The sequence below is a fragment of the Aulonocara stuartgranti genome (assembly GCF_965226115.1).
Source record: "Aulonocara stuartgranti genome assembly, chromosome: 4".
NCBI classification, from domain to species: Eukaryota; Metazoa; Chordata; class Actinopteri; order Cichliformes; family Cichlidae; genus Aulonocara; species Aulonocara stuartgranti.
The window spans coordinates 20,464,570-20,480,081 of NC_138942.1; positions in this window are offsets into that span (position 1 = coordinate 20,464,570).

Genomic DNA, 15,512 nt, shown 5'->3' on the forward strand with positions numbered 1-15,512 from the left:
CTCCCGATCGTTTACTCTTGCTGTCCTGTGAACAACATCGGCGTGGTGTTAATTGTTTGCTGTTTTCGCGATCGCGTCGCGAATGAGGATATCACCAGATAAACTCGCCACATTTTAAACATTTTGTTGTTCAACAGCATCAAGACTGACGGAGTGTGTTTGAGATAACCTCACAAGTGTCACAGATGACACATTTGGCGTTTTTTTGCTGGTTTGTCGGTAGCAGCTCCTGAAACGCAAGACTGCCACACATCTGTTCGACCAACGCCAGTTGATCTAAACGCCAGTAGATCTGGAACACCGCCAGTCCGAGTGTCAGGTGAACTGAACTTCAGGTAAGAAGTTATGACCTGCAGTCTATCTGGGTCAGATATAAACCAAGTTTAGGTGGAGTTTATTTTCGTTGTGCTGACTTTTTACCCTCAGTTGCAATAACTAGTACTGGTTCTAGCCAGCTTGACAGAGTTTATATACAGCTGGGTGGGTGCTATGACGTTACTGATAGTGAACTTTATTTTATTCATAAGGTTAGTTAGTAGAGTTGCCAACGGCTCTTTAAAAAAATGGAATGGTCCCTCATTCAGAGAAAATATTACACGTTTCGTATTGAGCTGAGAAGGAACACAGTTTGTCCCGGACTTTCGCTATAATGAAAAAAAGACACAAAGCTGGAGTTATTCTGTCGTTACGCTGCACAGCTGCCTCTTCTCCTCTCATCCTCTCCCCTGCCTCTCCTGTTGCTACTTCAATCATGAAACTGATCAATGATCAGCTGATTGGCTTTTCTCCCTTGTTTATTTATCGCCCACTTTGCGCCAGAAAGAGGAAACCAGCAGATGTCGCGCTAAACAACAGCAGCACATTTAAGCTTGATCAGCTGTTGTTAGAATTTATTTGATATTACTTTCTAGTATCAGCTGATGTTTGCTGGAGTCACAGCTGTAAAAGCTGCTGGTCATGATATCGGTTTGGATATGTGGTGAGAGGGAAACATGAAGATGAAACCAGGAGATGTCCTTACTGAATCATCAGAGCTGAACAGGTGATGGAGAAACAGGTTTACCTTTTAGTTCACATGAATGAGTTGAAGGGAAGTTATGAACTGTTTCTGAGACACAAATAACACCAGGATCCTTTTTTATGTAGCTGACAGCTGGCAACTGTGCAGGGGTGGATCTAGGAAAGTTTTGCCAGGGGGCCAGGTAGGGCATTAACAGGGAAAGGTGGGGCACAAAGAAATACTTTTCTTTCTTATTCTCATTTAAAATATCTAGCTTTTATTAAATAATTATCTAAATCTTACAACCAAAGTTTTTATCTGACGTAAAATGTATAGAAATCATACATATACCAACAAGACAGTGTACATCACTGTCACAACAGCATTTGTTTTCAGTCAAAGTCTTTATGGCTTTAATACCTGGTGGGCCGGTCTCTAGTCAAAATGCCTGATTTTCTGTCCCAGTCCAGCCCTGCAGGTTAATACTGGCAGTGTCACCATGCCAGCTGACTGTATTTCATCATCAGCCAGTGTTGTTCTTGATCAATATTACCAAAGTTTACCATAAGGCAGCATAGAAAGTATTTACTTGCTTTCAGGTTTTATTCAAATGTTAGTCTTTTCAGTTGTTTCCCCACTTTTTTCCTGTTTCAAAATCAAACACCAGTTTGTGAGAAGATTATCTTCTTTTTTTTAATAGGCATTGGTTTTGCATTGGCATTGGCTAATTTGTCAATTCTTTGTTACAAATGTTCGTATTTTAATATTCAAAAATGTTTTTGCCCAAAACATATGTGCACTATATGTCAGTAAAAATATTATGCAAATATTGCTGTCCTTGAATGCTGAGTAAACACTGACAAAGCACTGATTGTATCTCTTGTACTTTATCAACGCAGTATCTAAAAACTTTGCACCATAGTGGTTAAAATCTCATTCTAATAAGAATTAAAAGCGCATTCGGTTATTAGGTTTATAGGATTATTGAATTATGGTTAACGGTTGGTAGATTTTTTTTTTAAAAACATTATCTGCCAATTACATCTGCCACCCTTCTCCAAATCTGTGCCCCTACCTGGCCCCCCAACAAAAATTTTCTAGACACGCCACTGGGTCCGGGTGGATCTCCACCAGCAGCTCAGCAGGCGAATCCGAAAACTGACACTGACGGCCAAACTCGCAGCGGTGCTTGGAGTAAGCATAAGTGGACCTGGACCTCACCGGACCTGGAGTACCTGATGATTAAGTGCCGGCCATTCTGGCTACCGAGGGAATTTACAGCAGTGATTATTACGGCTGTTTACATTCCCCCACAAGCCGACACTGACCGAGCACTCAGGGAACTGTACAGCGCGATCAGCAGTGAGGAAACCGCACACCCAGAGGCAGCGTTTATCACAGCCGGAGACTTTAATAAGGGAAACCTGAAGAAAGTCTCACCCAAACTCCACCAACACATCCATTTTAACACTCGTGGAGACCGGCTACTCGACCACTGCTACATCTCTTTCCGGGATGCGTACAAAGCCCTCCCCCGCACCCCATTCGGCCAATCAGATCACCGCTCCATCCTGCTCCTGCCCGCCTACAGGCAGAAGCTGAAACAGGAAGCTCCAACCCGGAGGGCGGTGCTGTTTTGATCACGCGGACTGGGAAATGTTTCACGTGGCTGCTAGGGACATTGACGAGTACACAGACTCAGTCTGCGGATTTATCAGGAAATGCGTGGAAGATGTCGTCCCATCCAGAACAGTTAAATCCTTCCCAAATCAAAAACCCTGGATTAACGGAGATGTTCGCGCGGCACTGGCGGCACGGAGCACCGCCTTTGCCTCCGCGAACACATCGGACTACAAACACGCACATTACCAACTCCGGAAGACTATCTAAGCAGCCAAACGTGAGTACAGGGACAGGGTGGAGCAACAGTTCGACAACCCTCGGAGTATGTGGCAGGGACTAAACACGATCACAGACTTTAGAGGGAAAACCAGCACACCGCAGACCACGGCCTCTCTGTGTGAGGATCTAAACGTATTCTACGCTAGATTCGACACAGCGAACACCATGAGACCGGACAGTGTGCGCACCGCGGATGACGTCAGTGCGCACACTGTGTCTGAGGAGGATGTGCGGAAGTGCTTCAGGAAGGTGAACGCACGCAAAGCTACTGGTCCGGACGGGATTCCCGGCCGCGTCCTCAAGTCATGCGCGGCTCAGCTGGCTGCAGTGTTCACGCACATCTTCAACCTTTCCCTCTCTCTGTCTGTAGTCCCAGCCTGCTTCAAAATGGCCACCGTCGTCCCTGTACCCAAATCCTCCACCATCTCCTCATTGAACGACTGGCGACCTGTAGCCCTGACCCCCATCGTAAGCAAATGCTTCGGTCACTGGACCCTCTACAGTTCGCATACCGCCACAACAGGTCCACTGATGATGCCATAGCCTTGACACTACACACTGCCCTGTCACACCTGGAGAAGAGAGACACGTATGTGAGAATGCTGTTTGTAGATTACAGCTCAGCATTCAATACCATCGTTCCCTCGAAGCTGGACAGGAAACTGCAGGATCTAGGACTGAGCAGCTCCCTCTGCAGCTGGATCCTTAGCTTCCTGTCTGACAGACGCCAAGTGGTCAGACTGGGCAGCATCACCTCATCCCCCATCACACTGAACACTGGTGCTCCACAGGGGTGTGTACTGAGCCTTCTCCTGTACTCACTCTACACCTACGACTGCACAGCCACTAACAACTCCAACATCATTGTGAAGTTTGCGGACGACACTACAGTGGTGGGTCTTATCACCAATGGTGATGAGACGGCTTACAGGGAGGAGGTCAGCGCCCTGACCCACTGGTGTCAAGACAACCATCTCACACTCAACGTCGCAAAGACAAAGGAGCTGATAGTGGACTTCCGGAGGTGCAGAGAAGTACACACCCCCATCACCATCAACGGCGCTGCTGTGGAGAGAGTGAGCAGCTTCCGGTTCCTTGGTGTACATCTGGCTGAGGATCTTACGTGGTCAGTACACACAAACAAAACAGTGAAGAAGGCGCAGCAGCGCCTCTTCTTTCTCAGGAGACTGAAAAGATTCGGCATGAGCCCCCGCATCCTCAGGACCTTCTATCACTGTGCCATTGAGAGCATCCTCACTGGATGCATCACCACCTGGTATGGCAACAGCACCGCCTACAACTGCAAAGCTCTCCAGCGAGTAGTGCGGTGCTCTGAACGGATAATTGGAGGTGAGCTTCCCTCCCTCCAAGACATCTACAGGAAGCGGTGCCTGAGGAAAGCGGGGAGGATCATCAAGGACTCCAGTCACCCCAGCCATAAACTGTTCAGACTGCTTCCATCAGGAAGGAGGTTCTGCAGCATCCGGTCCCGTACCAGCAGACTGAGAGACAGCTTCTTCCATCAGGCCATCAGACTGCTGAACACTTCATAGACACCTCAGCTTCACTACTGGAACTTTAACATTATGCACTCCATACTGTACAGTAACGCCACTGTTTTGCACATGTCTCAACTCTGTATATTTTTATATATTTTATTTATTGTTGACTCTATTTAATTTGTAAAATATGTGTACACACACACACACACACACACACACACACACACACGTAGAAAAATATTTAGTATACACATCCAGAAATGCATATACTATTATATATTGTACATATATTTATTAGTTTCAGATGTAGCCATTCTTGTATTTTGCTTGTTTACATTATTGTATTTTGCACAACTCTGTTGCTTGTGAAGCTCGCACACAAGAATTTCACTCACATGTGCTGTACCAATGTACCTGCACATGTGATGTGACAATAAAAGTGATTTGATTTGATTTTGATTTGAAATTATTTTTGGAGTGGCACAAATAATTTGTGTGGCATCAAATTTGATGCAGAACAGCTGATTGTTCTGTAAATAGTTTGAAATGTTTATTTAAAAAAACGCCTTGGCTGCATTTTAAGTAAACAGCTGCAAAAAACTTTGTTTGCATAGATCAGTTACTTTTTTGAAGACGTAATTATATAATTAATTGCCCAACATTGGTCATTATATACTGTATTTTGCAGACAGAGAGTTACAGGACTCTCTCCCAGACCACAGACTCATACTCATAATACAAGTCAGAGCTTTTTTTTTTTTTTTTAAAAAAGAAAGTTGCGTTTTCAAAATTGGAGTTCAAGTTATTTTTACTTCCAATAGTGTTAACATACTACACAGGTCATGAACAAGATTTTTTTTTGAATTTTTGTTGTAAGTGGGCTAAAGGAGTTAATTAAAAAAAAGTCTAACATAAATTTAAATGTTGTAATTTGATTATTTTAATAAACCATGTAACTTGGATGGATTCAATGCTGACGTGACCACAGTGCACACGCCTGCTGTTGCTCACAGTGGTCCAAGGGACCGCTCAGAGAGTTTGTGTGTTCGCTCAGACACATGAAAAATTAGAGGGAACATTGGACCCAAGCTTCGCCCCCACAACAGGGTCCTCAACCGTCCTGGAAGAAAGTCTAGTGTGGTATTCTACTGATCAACTGAGCATGCCACCTTTCCCAGTTTGTGTCCATAAACCTCTTTGTGTGCTCCCCTGTTGATCTTCTCTCATTCCTACACTGCTCTTTTGATGGTCATGTGATCTGTACACCTAAATACAGCCCAGTTATTGTTGTTGTTCACACCTGACGCCTGGGCTCATAAGTTGTCCTCAATATCTTGCATTTCCATCCCCCGTTTCTGACTCCCTGCCATCTGTCTTCTCCTTGATATTCTTCTATAATGAAACCTGCAATCATTGCAATCACCAATGAGTCAGCTGAATGGCTAGCTTATCACTTTAACTGAAACACTGTTCAGTCTCAACTTTGCAGTTACTATTTTCATCATTTATGTTACAAGCATTTGTAAGTGCAATTTGTTTGGAGGCACAATCGTCTGATTTTTGTGTGTGACAACATTTCTGCATCTCAAGAACGGTTTAGTTTGGACTACTTGCACAATTTTGCGCTTTAAACTGACCTGCAGTTTGGTTTGGCTAAAAACTTCAGAGCAGACATTTGCCCAAATTTCTGGGCGCTTTCTTGGGTCAGCACAGCTTCTCAGTTTAATATATGAAGTGCCAGATCTTTTTGCATGTCCACTTAATTTCAGAATTTAAGAAACAATCCATGTGACTGAGGCCTGGTATCAGCTTGGCATCCTTTCATCTCTCTAGCCTTTTAGTTAATTATGCCTTACTAAAAACGTGTAAAACAGAGAGCACAATCTGTGATTAGGTATTGAAACAGCTGTTTACTCCCCAGATGTTTGTGTCCTCAAAGAAATTCCATTTTGATTTATGTGAATGTATTGTGCAGGTACTTTCTCTGCTTCGCCCTCATTGCTTGCTTTATCTGAGAACATAATCTGCCTTCTTTTAGCTTGGGGTAGGCCTCACTTTATGTTTTAAATTAAAACGCTTGAAGACAAAGTGAACTCTGGACAAGCGTGCGACCTAACTGAAGTCCAGGTGGGCTTGTTGATAATCACATTTTCACACTCATCTCGGGGCAGACCTGTGGTGTTCTGGTGCCAACCTGTCCCCTCCGTTTTTTGAGTGCCCCCCCCCACATATAAAAAGAGACGGTTTATTTTATAATATTTTAGACAACAGCATATAAAACACCATTTGCTTGCACTTGTGTGTGTGTGTGTGTGTGTGTGTGTGTGTGTAAAAACTGAGATGTTCAGAGGTCTTGCTTCATGGTATCGAGCAGCTCACACAAAACAGGGTCTTTGTATTTTAATGTAGGTGCTGATGTAAACCACAATTTTCAGCAAACATCTATCAGGTCATTGCACTTTTCTTTATTTTTAAAGCTTAAGTATGCGTACATGGGATATATTAAAAACTGACAAGCTGTTTGAACATATGATGTGAAATCACTTAATTAACCTGCTGGATTTGCTAAAAGTTAAAATATTTATACTACTTTGGCTAATGGGTTTTGCACATTACTCTTAGCTTAGTAAGTGGCTATTAGTGAGGGTCATGATAATCAATTCAATTGCGTAATGGGCTGACTAAGTATTTCCAGACTAAGAGAAAAAGTCAGTGAACATATCCGTTGGTTTAGGTGTAGGCTTAATCCATTTCTGAGAAAACTGAAGAGCATAAGTGAGGGTTAGTATGTGTTAATGATTTCAGTGTCATGCAGGGGAAAGTAGCATTCAGTGGAAGCTTCTCGGTGATTGTTTTAAATCCAAATATGACCCTTATTTGTGGCGCATGTTAGCATACAGTCAGCTCAGGAGTTAGTATCAGTCATGTGGTTGTCACGAGGTTGCGCACAGCATCACCGGCAAGAGGGCTTGGTTTGAGAGGTTTTTGGCATCTGTGATGTGATTTACAACCATCCACCCATGTACAGTAAGAAGCTGCACTCACAACCGTGGGCATCAGCAAGTTGGTGAAATTTAAACAAAACAGCATTCCATCTGAAACTCTCTTATTGTACCCAAAATACAAATTTTAGTGATTACATGTGGCTTCATTAATTATGTTCAAAAGGATGAATACATAACGCAAGTAATAACTTTATAATCAGTCAGTGAATGAAGGAGCTCAAGAGTGCAAATATAGTTGCAATAAAGTGACAAATATGCCCTTTTATGTCAAACAAAGACCGAAATAAGTGGCATCAGTGTGAGGATGAAAATGAGCGATCCAACCTCACACTGCAGATATCAGGGCAACGCACAGTGGGGGGGCAGGGGAGGGGGGGGTTGCAGTCTGCGCGCACAAGAGGGCTAACAACGCTGTGAGTGACAGAATCCACCCAAACTGAGGAACAGCTTCTTCCCCAGAGCTGAAGCCTGCACTGTTTGCACTATAATATAATATAATATAATATAATATAATATAATATGTTGCTATTTAATGTTTTTTGTTCGTGTTGCAGCTGCTCTGTGAGCCAAGCTTTCGTAGTCTAAATTCAATGGAAATATATCTCTGCACCACACGATGGCGATAGATTCTCACAGTCTGTGCTCTGCTTCCGCCACCAGTCATCTTTAAATCTTTTTTTTATTCAATGAAACCTTTATTTAACTCGCAGCATTACTTTAAAAAAATCATATTTAAATACAAAAAAATAAATAAATACATGAACGACAGTAGTAGAAAATTGATAAAATAACACCAAATAAATATATTTACAAATGATAGCAACATCAATGGAATAAAACCATGAACACCAGCAGAAGGAGAAAGAGGCCTGTATCTACATTATTACTCTGGCAGCTCTCAGTCTCCATACAGACAGGACATGTTGCAGCGTAATTGCAGACAGGTGCGTGGGCCTGAGCTCCGCCCAGGCAGAATGACGAGTGGAAGAAAGCAGCAACACAATAAACATATGTAACCTTGCGGAGCCGGCCGGGCAGACATCGAGACCGTGACAGAGTGCAAAACTTTTATACTTGACAACACACACAAAAACCCCCACACACAACAAAAATCAGAATTTTTGTGATTTGGATTTTTATTTAAAGGTGAAACCTTTTTTCTTTTCTTTTTTTTGCCAGATTAGACATTTTGATTAATTTCATTGAAGTATACTTTAGTTTTTTTGTTTTACTTTGATGCTATAATAGATGTTTTTAAAATTTAGTAATATTTAATACTATATTGCATCATGGCAAAACAACAGTCTCCTCAAGCTGCTTTATACTGTAAGGTGAAAACACTACAGAAAAAGCCAGAAAACCCCAACAATCCAAAGATCCCCTTTGAGCAAGCACTGGGCGACAGTGGGGAGGAAAAACTCCCTTTAGGAAGAAACCTCCGGCAGAACCAGGCTCAAGAAGGGGCGGCCATCTGCTGCGACCGGTTGGGGGTGATGGAAAGAGAATAGAGGGAGACAAGATGAAGTATACTTCTAATGGCCTATTCCAATTGGTGGTAATACATCATAAGAATTGAGGAAAGGTGGTGTTGATGGAGACTCTGGGGAAGGCCTTCGTCTGCCAGGGTGTTTTGGAGCCACTTGAATAAATTTAGTTTGCACTGGAGGTGGACGAGGTTTAATCTGTGGAAAGATCTGAGACGGAGTCGGAGTCTCCCCATAACATCTCCCCATCACGCCTCTATGGACCAACGGTGCGAGCTTTTGTCCTTTCTGTTTTTCTAATTTAAGCTGGAGTTGAACGTCTTTCACTCTAGATTTTAGATGACCCATCTCTTTTTCTTCATTGCCAGCCTTTCTGATCATCTGGTTCACTGGTCCAATGAGCTCCTGTTTTTGTTTGAATAAAGCGTATTCGGAAGACTTTACCATATCATTGTACTGCTTTTTAAATGATTCCAGCTCCCGTGTTTTATCTAGTAAAGCTGCATCTAGATCCTTGCATCTGGTACGTAGACAGTTCAGCTGTTTTTCAAGAAACTCGGTCGTTCCAACAAAGGGGATGCCTTCCACACCGTCTGTCACGGCTGCCGAGGCGAGCCGTGTGGAGTTGGAAAAAGGACCCAAGAGCAAGCAGTGTATGAAAAGATTAGTGGAGTTTATTTACAAGGTGTCAGTGGCAGGAACAGAAAACGAATAATGAGACAAACTAACGGAAACCTAAACTGGGAAAACTAAAGAGCAACTAGAAATCCACAGGACACGGGGAGAAAGGCAGAGAGACGCAGACTGACGGAGGATACAGAGACGCAGAGAGACACAGATGAATGCAGAAAAGCGCGGACTTACATGGAGTAATACAGACGAACCGGCAACAGGCAGGAGAACACACAGGGCTTAAATACACACACCAGTAATCAGGGGATAAGAGACAGGAGGGCAACACAGCTGGGAGAAATCAGAGCTGACGGGACAGGGGAAATGTAAACTGAACACACTCACATCAGACATGAACCTTCAGAATAAAACAGGAAATTAACAGACAGAGAACCAGACAGGACACTGAACTTGACAGGCAGACTCATGAGCAGACACAAAAACACCATGGACAGACAGAGGGAACACAGAGAAGTGGGAGCAGGCAGGCAAAGAACAGAAACCTAACAAATGGCAAAATAACAACAGAATACACACTCGGAATGAACAAAAGCATAAGGAAACACAAAACACTGAGTCCTCAGACTCAGGACCATGACACCGTCTACGTATTTCTTTTTCAAGTTGTGGAATATATCCCTAAATTCCACCTTTTCTTTTTCTCTCAAGTGACCTGCATGTGGAAATGCCTTTTCAAAGGACAAAACGCACTGGTACAATTCCTCTTGGAAGTGGCGCTTTTTCTTTTCCAGGCAATTCGTTTTTTGTGTGAATATTTCTGTTTGCTTTTTTGTGGCGCGCAGTTGCTCTTCCAGTGAGATCTTTTCAGCCAGTGCCTGATTGTGTGCCGTTTTTACTTTATGCCTGTCCACTGCTGTCTTTCTGTGTTCTTCCTTCTCTTTACTTAGTGTCACAGTTCGGCTGTGTGGCAGGCAGGAGAAGGACCCAAACGCAAACTCACAGAGTCAAAAGTTAAACTCAAAAAACACAGCTTTATTGCTGGCGTGGAGTGGGACACGAAAAACAATACAAAATAACCTAAACTGGGAAAAACTAAAGCACAAGGAGCCACAGGGAAAAATCACACAGCTATGATGGAGGACGCAACACTGACAAAGAGAAACATGGGGCTTAAATACACTGAGGGATAACGAGGGGGAATGAGCCACAGGAGGAGAGCACAGCTGAGAGTAATTAAGCAGGACGAGGCAAGGGAAGCAAAACTAGAAACATTAACATAGAACAGACTGTGAAAGTAAAACAGGAAACACACTGACGGAACTCAAGACATGTGGACTTAACAGACTGGGGGAGACAGAACATAGGGATCTGAAACATGGAACAGAAAGGCACAGTAGATCAACATGAACATAACAACGCCACAGGGGAAGAGTAAAACTGAACACGATGAACACAGAAACACCAGACCTCTTCACAATAAAACAGGAAACATAATGAGACGTAGACATGACAACCCAAACTTCACAATGTATATCAAAACGTAAAGGGAAAACAGTTTGATGAGCTGTATAGTGAACTGAAACTGAAACAAAACGAAGCCTATCATTAGGAATAGTGACTTTTTACAACTTCAGTTCTTTTTTCACTCAGTAGGTGGCAGCAAACTACAAACAATGGTTGCATTTTACACTCATCCGTTTTCATTAGAGGCAGAACCCAGAAGCACATCCAGGTTTAGGTCTACTGCTTGGTGCTACACAGAAACAGGCTGAACAGACTGGAACTCACATGAATTTGGACGAATCGAAGTAAGAATGTCACTTCTGCTCAATTGAATTGATTATCATGACCCTCACTAATAGCCACCTTAATAAGTTAAGAGCAATGTGCCAAAGTAGTATAAATATTTTAACTTTTGGAAAATCCAGCAGGTTGATTAAGTGATTTCACATCATGTGTTCAAACGGCTTGTCAGTTTTTAATATATCCCATGTGCGCATACTTAAGCTTTAAAAAAATACAGTCCAATGACCTGATAGATGTTTGCTGAACATTGTGGTTTACATCAGCACTTAAATTAAATCATACAGAACCTGTTTTGTGTGGGCTGTTCGATACCATGAAGCAAGACCTCTGAACATCTCACTTTTTACACACAAACACACACATCCAAGCAAACAGTGTTTTATGTGCTGTGAGATTTATAATATTATTTTATGCCATGTTAGACCCCTAATTAAAGATTGTGAATTATTATGTAGTTTTAGTTTGCATTATTCTCCTGAATTAGGAGAGGGTGATAACTATTGCATTTGTTAAACTGATTTGCATTACACTGCTGATTTATTGTGAATGGATGATATTGTTTCATGATGCATTATACTGCTGAGTTATAAGAAATACTGTTTGCAGAAAAGTCATCGCCTTATTTGTCTGATTAGAAGAGAACGGAACATGCTGGAGTTTTCTGCCCCATCTCAGCAGGAGCAGATAAACAGGGAGCCAAGGTCGTAGCTTAGGCGCCGTGTGAGAGAAAGCATGTGAATGTTTAGGCTTTTATGATAAGGTGGGGGCACCAGAGGCTATAAGAGTTTGATCAATGCTCCACCATTTTGAGATCTGAGGCTGTCTGCATACAGTGTCCATCTCCCACGCGTGTGATCATTAAAATCATCGTTTGACTTAACCCGGCCGGACCAGTGTTGTTATTGTGGTTTTTCCTCTTGTCTCCATCCCCAATTTTTGAACTCGTAACAGTGCTGTCGTCTAAAATATTATAAATTTGCCTAAAATAGAAGTGTTTAAAACTTCTATACAGATCCTGTGCAGCTGCAAAGCAAAAATAAAAAACTCCCTCCAGGCAGAAGCGGCCATTTTCGTATGTGGGGAAGACCCCCACAAAAACAGAGGGGACAGGCTGGCACCAGAACACCACGGATGTGCCCCGAGATGAGTGTGAAAATGTGATTATCAACAAGCCCACCTGGGCTTCAGGTAGGCCACACGCTTGTCCAGAGTTCACTTTGTCTTCAAGCTTTTTAATTTAAAACATAAACTGAGGCCTACCCCAAGCTGAAAGAAGGCAGATTATGTCCTCAGATAAAGCAAGCAATGAGGGCGAAGCAGAGAAAGTACCTGCACAATACATTCACATAAATCTAAATGGAATTTCTTTGAGGACACAAACATCTGGGGAGTAAACAGCTGTTTCAATACCTAATCACAGATGATGAGGACGAAGTCGAAGTCCTGCAAGGACTGCTGGAAACAGCAAAAGAAAAGGTGGTACGTCAGGAATTTCACAACAGCCAAGTTGTTGAATTATTATTGAAACGCCACAAAGAGGAAAAAAATAAGATGCAGCAATTTTACGAGGAAAATACTAAAAAAAACTCGAAGACAAAGCCAATGCTGCAGACAGAAAGTTAGAAGAGGTCATGGAAATGTATGATTCCAAAATAGAAAAGCTTGAGAGAACAGTAAAAAATAGTAGAGGTGTGGCCGTCAATGCGGTTAAAGAACGCGAGGAACAACATCAATCCTCGCAGTGTTGGATTGAGGGTCTTCTGACACGTAATACAAAGTTACAGGACGAAAATGAATTGATGGATAAAACCGTGAAAGAATTAACAGACGAGAAAGATCAAATGGGCAAAGTAATAGACAACCAAAAGGCCCAGAATATGGAGATCAAACGGAAATGTCAGAGAAATATTAGGGCTCTGGCCTTTGAAAAGAAAATGAAGGCTATGGTCGAAGATGAAGTTGATTCTTTGAAAAAGAAAAATGAAGACCTAAAAAAGGCCCTAAGCACAGAGCAGGAAAACCACAGAAAGACAGCAGTGGACAGGTATAAAGTAAAAACGGCACACAATCAGGCACTGGCTGAAAAGATCTCACTGGAAGAGCAACTGCGCGCCACAAAAAAGCAAACAGAAATATTCACACAAAAAACGAATTGCCTGGAAAAGAAAAAGCGCCACTTCCAAGAGGAATTGTACCAGTGCGTTTTGTCCTTTGAAAAGGCATTTCCACATGCAGGTCACTTCAGAGAAAAAGAAAAGGTGGAATTTAGGGATATATTCCACAACTTGAAAAAGAAATACGTAGACGGTGTGGAAGGCATCCCCTTTGTTGGAACAACGAAGGAGTTTCTTGAAAAACAGCTGAACTGTCTACGTATCAGATGCAAGGATCTAGATGCAGCTTTACTAGATAAAACACGGGAGCTGGAATCATTTAAAAAGCAGTACAATGATATGGTAAAGTCTTCCGAATACGCTTTATTCAAACAAAAACAGGAGCTCATTGGACCAGTGAACCAGATGATCAGAAAAGCTGGCAATGAAGAAAAAGAGATAGGTCATCTAAAATCTAGAGTGAAAGACGTTCAACTCCAGCTTAAATTAGAAAAACAGAAAGGACAAAAGCTCGCACCGTTGGTCCATAGAGGCGTGATGGGGAGATGTTATGGGGAGACTCCGACTCCGTCTCAGATCTTTCCACAGATTAAACCTCGTCCACCTCCAGTGCAAACTAAATTTATTCAAGTGGCTCCAAAACACCCTGGCAGACGAAGGCCTTCCCCAGAGTCTCCATCAACACCACCTTTCCTCAATTCTTATGATGTATTACCACCAATTGGAATAGGCCATTAGAAGTATACTTCATCTTGTCTCCCTCTATTCTCTTTCCATCACCCCCAACCGGTCGCAGCAGATGGCCGCCCCTTCTTGAGCCTGGTTCTGCCGGAGGTTTCTTCCTAAAGGGAGTTTTTCCTCCCCACTGTCGCCCAGTGCTTGCTCAAAGGGGATCTTTGGATTGTTGGGGTTTTCTGGCTTTTTCTGTAGTGTTTTCACCTTACAGTATAAAGCAGCTTGAGGAGACTGTTGTTTTGCCATGATGCAATATAGTATTAAATATGACTACATTTTAAAAACATCTATTATAGCATCAAAGTAAAACAAAAAAACTAAATGAAATGAATCAAAATGTCTAATCTGGCAAAACAAGAAAAGAAAAAAGGTTTCACCTTTAAATAAAAATCCAAATCACAAACACATTCTGATTTTTGTTGTGTGTGTTTTTTTGTGTGTGTTGTCACGTATAAAATCTTTGCACTCTGTCTCGGTGTCTGCCCGGCCGGCTCCGCAAGGCTACATATGTTTATTGTGTTGCTGCTTTCTTCCACTCGTCATTCTGCCTGGGCGGAGCTCAGGCCCACGCACCTGTCTGCAATTACGCTGCAACGTGTCCTGTCTGTATGGAGACTGAGAGCTGCCAGAGTAATAATGTAGATACAGGCCTCTTTCTCCTTCTGCTGCTGTTCATGCTTTTATTCCATTGATGTTGCTATCATTTGTAAATATATTTATTTGCTCTTATTTTATCAATTTACTGTCGTTCATGTATTTAATCTTCTTTGTATTTAAATATGATTTTTTTTAAGTAATGCCGCGAGATGGACAGTTAAATAAAGGTTTCATTGAATTAAAAAAAAGATTTAAAGATGACTGGTGGCGGAAGCAGAGCACAGACTGTCTGTGAGAATCTATCGCCATCGTGTGGTGCAGAGATATATTGCCATTGAATTTAGACAACGAAAGCTTGGCTCACAGAGCAGCTGCAACACGAACAAAAAACATTAAATAGCAACATGATATATTATATTATATTATATTATATTATATTATATTATATTATATTATATTATATTTATAGCTGTCGAAATTAACGCGTTAATTGCGATAATTAAATTTTGGAATTAATTACGTTAGAATATTTAACTATTTAGCGCAACACGCAGATAAGTCGCTCCCATAATTCCACTTGATTTGTTTACCGCGCCACTGAAAATGGAGAAGCAGGAAGCGGATGGCCTTCTGGATGGGGAATTTAAATACAAGAAGAACATAGATGGGACAATAAACAAACGCGTTGTAATTTGCACTCACTGTAGTAAAGAGTTTCAATTTCACCGTTCAAA